This window comes from Microcaecilia unicolor, chromosome 1, assembly GCF_901765095.1.
Source record: "Microcaecilia unicolor chromosome 1, aMicUni1.1, whole genome shotgun sequence".
NCBI lineage: Eukaryota > Metazoa > Chordata > Amphibia > Gymnophiona > Siphonopidae > Microcaecilia > Microcaecilia unicolor.
In genome coordinates this window covers 48,348,443-48,362,482 of record NC_044031.1, presented here as the reverse complement: position 1 = coordinate 48,362,482, position 14,040 = coordinate 48,348,443, and the positions used below count along the sequence as shown (strand labels likewise).

General features: G+C 51.7%; 1 protein-coding gene across 1 annotated transcript in view; it reads left to right on the top strand.

Moving 5' to 3' along the window:
- Positions 1-14,040, top strand: part of SETD2 (SET domain containing 2, histone lysine methyltransferase) — a 482,526-nt gene that overhangs the window by 208,919 nt on the left and 259,567 nt on the right.

Sequence of the window (14,040 nt, the reverse complement as noted above, 5' to 3'; positions counted from 1 at the left end):
GTTGTGTTGGGTTCATAGCGTACTTCAGTTCGTTGTGTTGCCGAGATCAGGCATTTAAGTTGGATCGGTGGGGTATGCCTTTTTAAACAGATTGGTTTTTATAGTTTTCCGGAAGTTTAGGTGCTTGTACATCGTTTTTAAGGTTTTTGGTAGTGCGTTCCATAGTTGTGTGCTGATGTTGGAAAAACTGGATGCATAAGTTGATTTGTATTTAAGGCCTTTGCAGCTTGGGTAGTGCAGATTTAGATATGTTCGTGATGATTCAAATGTGTTTCTAGTTGGTAGGTCAGTTAAATCTGTCATGTATCCCTGGACTTCCCCATAGATAATTTTATGAACCCAGGTGCAGATTTTGAGTGCAATGCGTTCTTTGATTGGGAGCCAGTGTAGATTTTTGTGGAGGGGTTTTGCGCTTTCAAATCGCATTTTTCCAAATATAAGCCTAGCTACCATGTTTTGAGCGGTTTGAAGTTTCTTTAAGGTTTCTTCTTTGCATCCCGCATAGATTCCATTGCAGTAATCTACGTGGCTTATAACCATTGATTGTATTAGGTTGCAGAATGTTTCCCTCGGGAAGAATTGTTTCACGCGTTTGAGTTTCCACATTGGAACATTTTCTTTCTTGTGGCTTTCACTTGACTCTCCAGTGTTAAGTAGCGGTCTATTGTAATGCAGAGGATTTTCAGGCAGTCTGAGATATGAAGGGTGTAATCCGTAGTGTCGATACTTGTGGGGTTGTCCACGCTGTGTTGGAATGAGAGGATGAGACAATGTGTCTTTTCTTTGTTGAGTTTTAGTTGGAATGCATTTGCCCATGAGTCCATGATGTGCAAGCCGAGCTTGATTTCATTGGTGATTTCTGTTAGTTTAGTTTTGTAGGGAATGTATATTGTGACATCGTCTGCATAGGTGAACGGGTTAAGGCCTTGGTTGGATAAGGACTTGGCTAGTGGGGTCATCATTAGGTTGAAGAGGATCGGTGATAGCGGTGATCCATTTGGTACTCCACAGTCTGCTTTCCACGGTGATGATATGTTTGAGTTTGGTTTTACTTGATATGTTCTTGTGGTTAGGAAACCCTTGATCCAGGTAAGTATGTTTCCACCAATCCCGTACTTGTCTAGTAGTCTTATTAATTTTCCCTGGGTGTTTCCTTTATTTTTTTGTCGTCAAGCCGCTTTTGGGCCTTGACTTTGGCCGGGAACTTTCACCTTTTTTACCGTCCCTTGCCCCTTTTTCAGGCACCATAGCTTCATGAGCATCGGTAAGCATGGCTGCTGCTAGACCCTTAGATACTGAGAGCACTGGAGCATTGATTGGGTCTCCACCTGCCTTGAGGCCGCCTGCTGTGCAGGGCCCTGGACCGTCCATCATCAGACCCAATCCCGAGGCAACATGGATTCATTGTCATCTTCAGCACTGAGGAGGCTCGGTGACACGCTTCAGGCAAAGGCCAAGAAGCATTGGGTTGCTCTCGATGCATGGTTCCGGGAGCTCCAGGGCGTTGAAGGATTCGGCACCTGAGAAGCGTCTGCACAGGGAGGACCGCTCCCCCTCCATACAGGAGGTGCTGATGTGCCAGTCTCCCAGCAGCCAAGAATTGACTCTCGCATCAACACCAGTGGCTCTGCAACCTGCGCCTGAGCTGGCACCCCAGCCTTTCCCAGTGTCGGCCCTCGAAGAGTGCATCCAGGCCTTGATCCCTGAGCTGCTGGATGGCTTAATGCAACCGTTGCGACCCCGACCTGTGGTCCGGTCTCCGACACCAATGCAACTTGCGGCTCCAGTGTCAACTGCCACCCAAGCCTGCACTCCCTTGATGTCAGTGGAGGAAGCTTCACCGGAGTCGAAGAGGGAACCGACTTCTTGACGCCATTCTCCGAGAGCATAGTTTCTCCACATCGAGGCAGGTTCGGTCTCAACACTCCCGTCAAGGAGGTATTGTCATGTGATTCAGAGGAGAATCCAAGGTGTACTATTCCTCTGATGAGTCTTATAGAATTCCCTCTGAACCCTTCCCTCCACCTGAAAGGAGAATGTCTCCTCCAGAGAGCCTTTCGTTCCCGTCATTTAAGGAAATGGCTGATGCTATTCCCTTTCCTTTAGAAGTGGAGAACAAGCCCAGGGCCAACATGCTCAAGGTCCTGGACTGTACGTCTCCTAGGTAGGCTGTGACTGTCCCTTTCCACGATGTTCTCCATGAAGTCTTCTTTAAGAACTGGGAGTCCCATCTGTTGGTCCCGTTCATGCCCAAGAAGATCATATCCACAGTGCACCTAGTTTTGATAAGCCTCAGTTTACTCACAATTCCATGGTGGTTGATTCTGCTCTCAAAAGAGCCAGGAGTTTCGGGGACTATGCTTTGGCACCCCCTGGTGGAGAAACTAGAACCCTAGATTCTTATAGGAGGAAAATGCACCAAGCTACAATGCTCATCTCCCGAATACAATCGTACCAGCTGTTCACGAGCATCCACTTGCAAAACTTAGTGTGCTAGTTGTCGGACCTGGCTGAGACGTTCCCTCCGGAACAGGCCAAGTCACTTTGCCAGTGTTGAAAGTACTTGGCCAGGGGCACTTACGACACGTTGGATGTGGCATCCAGGATCTCTGCTCAAGGTATAGCAATGTGCAGACTCTCGTGGCTGCATGTTTCTGACCTGGAACACTCTGTTCAGCAGAGGCTGACGGATGCCTCATGCCGGGGGGGGGGGGGGGGGGGGGGGGGGGGGGGGAGAATAACCTTTTGGAGAGAAGGTTGGTTGCTGACCAAATCAAAAATCATACTTATACCATCTCTTCTTTCTCCTGCCTGGCGCCTTCTGCATCTGCCTCCTCAGCCAGGAAGACTTTTGACAAACGAGGAGTACCAATTAATATCCGAGGTGTAGGTATAACCCCTCGACTTGCCAACCAGTTCAGGCTCAGCCCCGGCGCGCTCATTCACGTCAACAGCATGCGCCTAAGGCCCCTGCTGCTCCCCAGTCAAAGCAAGGGGTGAGTTTTTGACTGGTTCCAGCTGAGCATTGCCACAGTAAAAGTGTCTGTCCCGGATGACATGCTGGTAGGTGGGAGGCTGAAGCTTTTCCACAAAAGGTGGCACCTTATAACCTCCGATCAGTGGGTTCTTCAAATAGTCCTTTTTGGATACGCACTCACTTGGTATCAAAGACCTCCAGATGCCCACCAAGAGCTCATTCATTCAGCTCTCCACACAGGCAGGTCCTTGCAGAGGAACTCTCTGCCCTTCTGAAGCTGATTCCACCAGGGAAGAGGGGTGGGGATTCTATTCCAGGTACTTGTGCAGAAGAAAGCAGGGGGAATGCGTTCCATCCTAGACCTAAGGGCTCTGAACAAGATTTAGTCTGAGAAAAGTTCAGGATGGTTTCCCTGGGAATCCTTCTCCCAGTGATTCAGGAAAACGATTGGCTATGCTCTTGGGGTTTAAAGGATGCATATACTCGCATCCTGATACTTCCAGCCCACCTTAAATATCTTCGATTTTGGCTGTGAACACATCACTTTCAGTACTGTGTGTTGTCTTTTGACCTTGCTTCATCTCCCAGGGCCTTCACCAAATGTGTAGCAGTAGATGCAGCATTGTTACGTTCCCAGTCAGCTGGGAGTCGATTGGCTGGTGAAGAGCACCTCTTCGGATGGAGGTCAGGAGTCCATGCGAATGACTATTCGGGTGCTCAAGCTACTAGGGTTCTTTTTAAACTACCCCAAGTCCCATCGTTATCATGTCCAGTGATTGGAATTCATAGGAGCCCTGCTCAATACACAGAAGGTTCGAGCTTACCTTCCGGAGATGAGAGCGGACACTCTTTCGCACTCGCATCCAAGATTCGAGCCTCTCAGCATGTCACAGCTTGCCAGATGTTGAGATTGTTGGGCCACATGGCTTTCACAATGTATGTTACACCCATGACACCTCTTCACATGAGATCAGCCCAATGGACCCTGGCTTCTCAGTGGTATCAAGTCATGGTGAAACTGGAAGATGTCATACGAGTGTCCCGAGAGCTTGTGCGCTCTTTTCGGTGGTGGACCATTTGATCTAATTTGACCTTGGGACTTCCATTCCAAATTCCTTAGCCGCAAAAAGTGCTGACGACAGATGCATCTCTCCTGGGATGGGGGATCTCATGTAGATGGGCTTCACACCCAATGTGTTTGGTCCACTTAGGAAATGAATCTTCAGATCAACTTCCTGGAGCTCTGGGCGATTTTGAACGCTCCAAAGGCATTAAAAGATCGGCTGTGTCATCAAATAGTACTAATTCAAACAGACAATCAGGTTGCAATGTATTACACCAACAAGCAGGGGGGCACTGGATCCAAGCCGTCTGTGTCAAAAAATCTTTCTTCACTCAACGTGTAATTAAACTCTGGAATTCATTGCCAGAGAATGTGGTAAAGGCAGTTAGCAGGGTTTTAAAAAGGTTTGGATGGCCTCCTAAAGGAAAAATCCATAGACCATTAATAAAATGGGCTTGGGGAACATCCGCTGCTTAATTCTGGGATAAGCAGCACAAAATCTATTGAGTTTTTTTTTTTATCTTGCCAGGTATTTGTGACCTGGTTTGGCCACTGTTGGAAACGGGATGCTGGGCTTGATGGACCTTTGGTCTGTCCCATTGTGGCAATACTTATGTACAGATGTGGCATTGGGCCTTCGCGCCACTTATCTGGCGGGCAAAAACAATAAACTGGCCGACAGATTGAGTAGGATAATGCAACCACACGAGTGGTGTCAATATGGGTATAGCCCTTAAGATCTTCCAAGCGTGGGTCACCCACTTGTTCTTTCCCCGACGTCATGCCCATCCTGGCAAAAGCAGCTTGCGGACTTCGGATTGCAAGAAAGCATTGGCCTAATTCATGGAGTGGACCAGGCCCCACATACAGTCTGCCCAACGTTTTGTTTCTTTTGATCCCAACAGGATGGGGGTCGTCATCGGGAAACGCACAATCTTTAATTGGCTGGCAGATTGCATTTCTTTCACTTATGCCCAGGTCGGGCTGCCCTAGAGGGTTATGTCACAGTTCATAATGTCAGAGCCATTGCTGCGACGTGGTCTTCAGTCCACACATTCATATCTCATTAGTGCCTTGAGCAGGATAGCTGACGGGATAGTCTGTTTCGGGCAAACTGTGTTGCAGAATCTGTTTGGGGTCTAGAATCCAACTCCACCCCCCTAGGCTTGTTTATTCTGTTCCAGGCTGCACTCTTACTCAGATTGTATATAGTTTCAGGTTAATCTGTTATGTCCTCACCATTGCGAGGCCCAATTAACCAATGTGTTTTTGGTGAGCCTGGATGGTAGGGATTCCCCACTTGTGAGAATCTATAAGCCTGCTTGTCCTTGGACAAATTTCTTCAGTTCGTCAGTCTCCCTTGCACTAGGCCAGCTTTATTCCATTCTCTCTTTCCTTAACTCAGACTCGGTCTATGCAGGTCTACCCCAATCCACTATAAAAAGATTACAGGCCCTATAAAATACTACAGCTAGGTTCCTTTGCAAACCAAAACTTTGGGAAGTTCTGTTCCATCATCTACATTGGCTTCCTGTTCTCTTTAGAATACAGTTTAAAGTCCTAATCTTAACCTTTGGGTCACTTTGATTATTTATATAATCTTACTTTATCCAAGGACAAGCAGGCCTATAATTCTCAAATTTGGGTAAAGCGGGTCCGCGTTGCCAGTTCAGAGCTTGTAGCAAGCTTAGAATAGGTCTTTGAGCGTGACATACACTCCACAGTGCATTCGCGAGTGCCTTCCTGGCCTCCGCAGGAGCACAGGACGAGTAGTTCTCTTTTATTTTTCCGCGGTGAGAAGAGGACGCGTTAATTTCTGCTCCACACAGCTGGATCAGTCTTTTTGTGCCTTCTGTTTTGTTTTTTAAACCTCTCTTGGGGTTTATCTTTATTTTATTCCTGCCCCTATTTTTTTTAGATTATTTTTTGCCTGCTTTGAGTTTTCTTGAAATTTTTTTTTTAAATCGCGCTTGCTAGACCACGTTTAGGACTGGGCTCTGGTTGGGTTTTTCCCTCTTCTTTCTTCTGGTGCTGTCCCCTTTTTAGCACCATTAAGTCGTTTGATTTGGCCACAGCTGTTTTTCCTTTCACGTCATCGAAGGTTATCAGTTGCTTCAAGCTCTGCACTCGATGCAATAGGACCATCTCTGGCAAAGACGCCCATTATTGGTGTCTGCAGTGTTTGGGGCCTGATCATACCCCTGCAACCTGTATTCTCTGTCTTCGTACGAAGAAGAGAACACAGGGCCAGAGAGGCTTAGAGAGAGAAGATTTTTTAGACCCAGAATCTTGATGATGATGCCGGCATCTGGTGCGTTTGTGCAAGACTCTTGCGCACTGGGAGTGACTGTGCATTGAGTGGGTCTCCACCTGCCTTGACACTGGCCACTATGCAGGCCCCCCAGGACTGATCGGCGTCTGACCCAACCCCAAGGCGATGAGAGGACTGTACTCCATCCTCTTCAGCACTTGGGAGCATCGGTGCCAGGCATTGGAAGATGCATCGGCATCAATCCCCCTCAAAGCATGGTGCTGGGATCAGTGGGGCACAGAGGGTTTCACCGGTCCCCGACTAGTGTCAGTGCCAGGAAGACTGCTTCCCCTCCATACAAGAGGTGCTGATTCGTGGGTCTCCACACAGCTAGGACCAGGCATCTGCTTTAACCCTGCAGATTCAGTAGCCTGCTTCTACTCCGGCACCCCAGCCTTTCCCAACATCTGCCCTCGATGAGCGCTTCTGGGCCTTTCTTCCTGAGCTTTTGGCGGAGTTCTTGCAGAGTGCATCGGTGTCTGGGATGCTTATGCCTCTTCAGTCTCGCATGACTACCAGCCTGCAGTGAGGTCGCCGATGCTGCTTGTGGTCTTGATGTCGACTGTCACCTGTGTTGGGGGGAGGAGGACAGTAACGTAGTAAATGACGGCAGATAAAGAACCATATGGTCCACCCAGTCTGCCCAACAAGATAAATTCATTTTACGTGGTATGTGATCTATATGTATACTCGAGTTTGAAATCTCTCTCATGCAGCTTAAAAGTGACCATCCAGGATGACTTGCTGGTCAGGGGGAGACTGAATTTCCGACCAGTGGGTTCTTCAAATAAGTCCACTCAGTTATGCTCTGTATTGGCTATACGAGACCACCAGATTGCCCACCGAGAGCATATCACTTCAGGTCTCAGCACAAACAGGTGCTTGGAGGGGAACTCTCCACCCTTCTCAAGGCCCGTGCAGTCAAACCCATTCCACCAGGGGAAGAACGGAAGAGATTCTGTTCCGGGTACTTCTTCTGCAAAAGAAAATTGGAGGGGATGTGTCCCATCCTAACCCAAAGGGGCATGAACAAATTCCTAGTCAAAGAAAACTTCAGAATAGTTTTATCACTTCCTTCAGGACTTTTATCCTTTTTAGTTCCACCTTTTATTTCTTTTTTTTATTTCATTTTTTTCAATTCATGTTTCGATTCTTTTGGAAGCATTTTACACACTGTATGATGTATACAAGCTCTCCTGAGCAGTGCTGGTTTTCAGTGTTTTCCTCAAGCTGATTACTTTTAAACTTTATTTATCTTTACCTGAATCATATTATGACTCCTGAGGCAGGCGTTTCCCAATGCCGAAACATGGACCACGTCGGGTCCTTTGTGTCCAACCAGCAAATAAAGCATCATTTAGAGCACCATCTTCTGTGCTGGATTATCCCTTAGTCAACCTCTACTTTTTTGTCCTTGTACTGTATGCATAGAGATTTGTTTGCTGTGCCTATAGTTTAGGGGTGGAGCAGTTCTGGGGGTACGGAGAAGAGAACAGTGGAAAGACAGTTCTCCGAGGACAAGCAGGCTGCTTGTTCTCACATGTGGGTTCGCGTCCACGGCGGCCCAGGAACGGAGCATTTTTCCCAGTAAAAATCAGAAAGCTTTGAGACAGCTTCCAGAGCATGAGGGACTCGCACCGCGCATGCGCGTCCATTCCCGCCTCAGTTTTTTCTTTTTCCGCAGAGGAGAGTGGCTGAGTGTCGGTCTGACTCCCTCAGGCCCAGAGAAAGACTTCGGCGTTTCTGTGCACATACGCGGTTCTCCTTTTTGTGCCCTCTGTTGGTACAATCGAGCCTTTTGATTTTGCCGCTGCAATTTTTACACTCATGTCATCGAAGCCTCCCAGCGGCTTCAAGAAGTGTGCTCGGTGCCAGCGGTGAATCTCGGGTACTGAACCGCACTCGTGGTGCATCCAGTGCCTTGGGCCCGATCATCGCCCAGACGCTTGTAAGTTGTGTCTCAGCTTGAAAAAGCGGACACAGGTGTCGAGAAGAGGTCTTCAGGACCGTCTTTTCGGAGCTCCGACTGATTCCTCGACATCGGCACTGGGGATGGCATCGACATCGGGAGCGCAGGTAATGGCTGTCCGGGCATCACCACTGGCTGGAAGTAGTGAGCCATCAAGTGGGTCTCCACCTGTCTCAAAGGCTCCTGCTGTGCAGGTCCACTGGGAACAACCGATGTCAGACCCGACCCCGAGGAGGCGTGTGGATTCCACATCCTTCTCGTCGGTACCGAGGAGTACTGTTGATGTACTTCGAGCGAAGGCGAAGAAGCATAGTCATCGGTCTTCTTCGAGGCATGGTACCGGGAGCTCCAGGGTGTCGAGGGTTTCGGCCCCCGAGAAGCGTCGACGCCAGGAGGAGCGCTCACCCTCCATGCAAGAGGTGTCAGTGCGTCAATCTTCGGACAGCCTGGTATCGCCTCCCAGGCCTCCACAGATTCTGATGCCGACCCCACAGCCTTCCTTGACAGCGACTCTAGACGAGCACATCCGAGCCATTCTTTCTGGAGGGGCTGCTGCGTCAGTCTGCCTTGGTACCGGGGGGTGCTTGCGCCCTCGGCACAGTCGATGGAAGCGGCAGTTGGCTTTGTGCCTGTGGTGCGGTCCCTGATGCCGGTTCCGCTTGCGGCATCAGCCGCCACCCAGGTCGACTCCCCATCAACGTTGCTGGAGGGAGCTTCATCGTTGCTGGCACAGGAGTCGACTTCTCGGCATCGTCATCGAGGACGGGGTTCCTCGGCATCGAGACGGGCTCGGTTTCGGACTGCGGTTAGAGAACTCTTGTCCGATACCGAGGAGGATGCCTCGTGGGATGAAGAGGAAGATCCCAGGTATTTCTCTTCTGAGGAGTCTTTTGGTCTTCCTTCTGATCCTACTCCTTCACCAGAAAGAAAGCTTTCTCCCCCAGAGAGCCTTTCTTTCTCTTCATTTGTCCGGGAAATGTCTGTGGCTATTCCCTTCTCTGTGGTATCTGAGAATGAGCCCAGGACTGAGATGCTCGAGGTCCTTGACTATCCTTCGCCACCTAAGGAGTCGTCCACTGTCCCTTTGCGTAATGTCCTTAAGGAGTCATTGCTTAGGAACTGGACGAAACCACCAAGTAATCCCACCATTCGTAAAAGAGCTGAGTCCCAATATCGGATTCACAGAGAACCTGAGTTGATGAAGTCGCAGTTAACTCACGACTCTATGGTTGTGGATTCTGCTCTCAAGAGACCCAGGAGTTCTAGAGATTTTGCCTCGGTGCCCCCGGGATGAGAACCTAGAACCCTGGACTGTTTTGGGAGGAAGGCCTATCAGTCCTCCATGCTTGTGTCCAAGATTGTCGTACCAGCTCTACACAAGCATCCACATGCGGAACAATGTAAAGCAACTGGCGGACTTGGTGGACATGCTCCCTCTGGAGCAGGCCAGGCCTTTTCAGGAGGTGGTTAGGCAGTTGAAGGCGTGTCGTAAATTCCTGTCCAGGGGTGCTTATGACTCTTTTGATTTTGCATCCAGATCCGCTGCTCAAGGTATAGTGATGCGCAGACTCTCATGGCTGCGTGCCTCTGACCAGGACAATCGAACCCAGCAGCGGCTTGCGGATGTTCCTTGCCGGGGGATAATATTTTTGGAGAGAAAGTCGAGCAGGTGGTCAAGCAGCCTAAACAGCAGGAAACCGCCTTCGACAAACTCTCCACCGGACGCCTTCAGCATCTACCTCATCAGGTAGATGTTTTTTCAGGGTAAGGAGGACTGCTCCCTATGCTTGTAATAAGCATAGGTACAATCCACTTTCTCAACAGCCTTCTCAGGCTCAGCCCCAGCGCGCTCGTTGTCGTCAACAGCGTGCACCTAGACAGGTCCCCGCAGCTCCCCAGCAAAAGCAAGGGATGGGCTTTTGACTGGCTCCAGTTGAGCATAGCCACTATAAAAGTGTCTGTGCCGGACGATCTGCCGGTCGGAGGGAGGCTAAAATTTTTTCACCAAAGGTTGCCTCTCATAACCTCCAATCGGTGGGTTCTTCAAAAAGTTCGGCTAGGATACTCCCTCAATGTGGTTTCCACACCTTCAAATTGCCCACCGGGAGCTCAGTCCTTCAGCTTCCATCACAGATAGGTACTTGCAGAGGAACTCTCCGCCCTTCTCAGCGCCACTGCGGTTGAGCCCGTTCCACCAGGGCAAGAAGGGCTGGGATTCTATTCCAGGTACTTCCTTGTGCAAAAGAAAAGAGGGGTGATGCGTCCCATCCTGGACCTAAGGGCCCTGAACAAATACCTGGACCGAGAAAAGTTCAGGATGGCTTCCCTAGGCACCCTTCTTCCCATGATTCAATGTAGCAGGTATTCGCCGAGGACAGCAAGCTGATTGTTCTCACCAACCCGCCCTCCTCCCCTTTGGAGTTGTTATGTTCTTTTTATTTGCTTTTCATTTAAATGAGGCGGGAACGGGTGCAGGCGGGAAGATGGCCACGCATGCACAGTGCGTCCGCCCCGCGTCCTACGGACTGTCGCAAAGACTTTGAAGATTTTGCTGGAAAATCTCCGTTCCTGAGGCCGCCGTGGACGCCGACCCACATGTGAGAACAAGCAGCCTGCTTCTCCTCAGAGAATGTGTTGCTACCCTTTGGTCTCGCTTCTGCGCTCAGGGTCTTTACAAAATGCCTGGCAGAAGTTGCAGCGTTGCTTCGCAGACTGAGAGTACATGTGTTCCCTTATCTTGACGATTGGCTGGTGAAGAACACCTCAGAGGCAGGGGCTCTACAGTCCATGCAGATGACTATTCAACTGCTGGAGCTACTCGGGTTTGTTATAAATTACCCCAAGTCCCATCTTCTTCCTGGTCAAAGACTGGAATTTATTGGAGCTCTGCTGGATTCTCAGACTGCTCGCGCCTATCTCCCCGAGACGAGAGCAGACAATCTTCTGTCTCTAGTTTTCATGGCCAGAGTGTCTCAGCGGGTCACAGCTCGGCAGATGTTGAGACTTCTGGGCCATATGGCCTCCACAGTTCATGTGACACCCATGGCCCGTCTTCACATGAGATCTGCTCAATGGACCCTAGCTTCCCAGTGGTATCAAGCTGCAGGGAATCTAGAGGATTTGATCCAGCTGTCCACCGAATTTCACAATTCCCTTCAGTGGTGGACAATTTGACCTTGGGATGTCCTTTTCAAATTCCTCAGCCACAAAAAGTGCTGACTATGGATGCATCCCTTCTGGGATGGGGAGCTCATGTAGATGGGCTTTACACTCAGGGAGCTTGGTCCCTCCAGGAATCAGGTCTTCTGATCAATCTCCTGGAGTTGCGAGCGGTCTGGAGCTCTCTAAAGGCTTTCAGATATCGGCTGTCCAATCAAATTATCCAAATTCATACAGACAGGTTGCCATGTACTACATCAACAAGCAGGGGGGCACCAGATCTCGCCCCCTGTGTCAGGAAGCCGTCCAGATGTGGCTATGGACTCGCCGTTTCGGTATGTATCTCCAAGCCACATATCTGACAGGCGTAAACAACCTTCTCCGAGGACAAGCAGGCTGCTTGTTCTCACGACTGGGTGACGTCCGCGGCAGCCCCCACCAACCGGAAAAAAGCTTCGCGGGACGGTCGGCACGCAGGGCACGCCCACCGCGCATGCGCGGCCGTCTTCCCGCCCGTGCGCGACCGCTCCCGCCAGTTCCTTTTTTTCCGCGTCTGGAGAGAGTCGTGCCTCGCCGCTCTCTCTGATTCAGCCGCCGGATTTCGATCGCGTTTACGCGGATCGTGCTTTTTCTTTGTTTAACTTTGTTTAGTTACCGTCCGGTTTCTTTAAAAAAAAAAAAAGAAACCCTGCGCGTGTGGAGCACGCGCTCCCTTTTTCCCTCGCTTCCAGCGGGGACGCCGCGTTGCGGCCTAGTGGCCGCACGGTCGTTTTCCTTTTCGTGGTGTGATTTCAGCCACCATTGACGACTTTGACTTCGCCGACGCGATTTTTCCGTCGATGTCCTCAAGGGTCCCGAGTGGATTTAAAAAGTGTGGTCGCTGCGGCCGGCCGATCTCGCAGACCGACACCCACGCTTGGTGCCTCCAGTGCCTCGGGCCGGAGCACAATATCAAGTCGTGTTCCCTGTGTCTCGGTCTCCGGAAACGGACTCAGGTTGCGAGGCAAGTTCTGCGGGACCGTCTTTTTGGAACTTGCGCCGGCCCCTCGACGTCGACCTCGACGGCATCGGTATCGACGCCCGGTCCTTCGGTACCGGTATCGATGCCCGAGACATCGGCACCGATGGCATCGACCCCAGGAGAACAGGTCCCGTCGGCCGCCGGTCCGCTGGCGAGGGTAGAGGTGAGCGGCCGCGTGGGCAGTCGGCCCTGGTCACTCCCTCAGCCCGTGGCCCTCGGGACCGAACCCTGTCTGACCCGGCTCCCCAGGACCGAGGGGGATCGTCCTCCTCCTCCTCCATACCTCCCGGCACCGGTGACGCGCATCGGAAGAAAGACAAGAAGCGTCGTCACCGGTCGCCCTCGGTGCATCCGGACATCGGAGAGGAGGCGGCGCCGAAGCGTCATCGTCGAGAGGAGAGGTCCCCGTCGGTCGTGGAGGTACCGACGCGTCAGGGTTCCGGCACCTCGGTGCCGTCTCCTGGCCCCCATCAGCTTCTGGCACCGACACCCCTACCGGCCCCACCGCCTTTCCCGGCAGCGGGCCTGGACGAGTGCCTCAGAGCCATCCTTCCGGGGATCCTGGAAGGGCTGATGCGCCAGGCTGTGCCCCTCGGCGCCGATGTCTGTGGCGCCGGTGAGCTCTAGCCCGGCGCCGGGGCCGTCGATACCGCCGCCGCTTGCGGCGCCGGTCTCGACCGCCACGCAGGTGGAGTCCCCGTCGACGTCGATGGAGGGAGCTCCGTCCCCGCCGGCGCGGGAGTCCACCGCTCGACGACACCGAGACCTCGGTGCCTCGACGTCGAGCCGGGCCCGGTTCAGGACTCAGCTACATGAGCTTATGTCCGATACCGAGGATGAGGACTCGTGGGGGGAAGAGGAGGACCCTAGATATTTCTCCTCAGAGGAGTCTACGGGCCTTCCCTCGGACCCCACGCCTTCACCGGAGAGGAAGCTCTCACCCCCCGAGAGCCTCTCCTTTGCCTCCTTTGTGCGGGATATGTCTATCAGCATTCCCTTCCCCGTGGTCTCTGTGGAAGAGCCGAGGGCCGAGATGCTCGAGGTCCTCGACTATCCATCGCCACCTAGAGAGTCCTCCACGGTGCCGCTGCACAATGTCCTCAAGGAGACACTGCTTCGGAACTGGGTGCGACCGTTAACTAACCCCACCATTCCCAAGAAAGCAGAGTCCCAGTACAGGATCCACTCCGACCCAGAGTTAATGCGGCCCCAATTGCCCCATGACTCGGCGGTCGTGGATTCTGCTCTCAAGAGGGCACGGAGTTCGAGGGATACCGCCTCGGCGCCCCCGGGGCGGGAGTCTCGCACTCTGGACTCGTTTGGGAGGAAGGCCTACCAATCCTCCATGCTCGTGACCCGCATCCAGTCATACCTGCTCTATATGAGCATTCACATGCGGACCTATGTGCAACAACTGGCGGACCTGGTCGAGAAGCTCCCGCCGGAGCAGTCCAGGCCTTATCAGGAGGTGGTCAGGCAGCTGAAGGCGTGCAGAAAGTTCCTGTCCAGGGGTATCTATGACACCTGTGACGTGGCATCT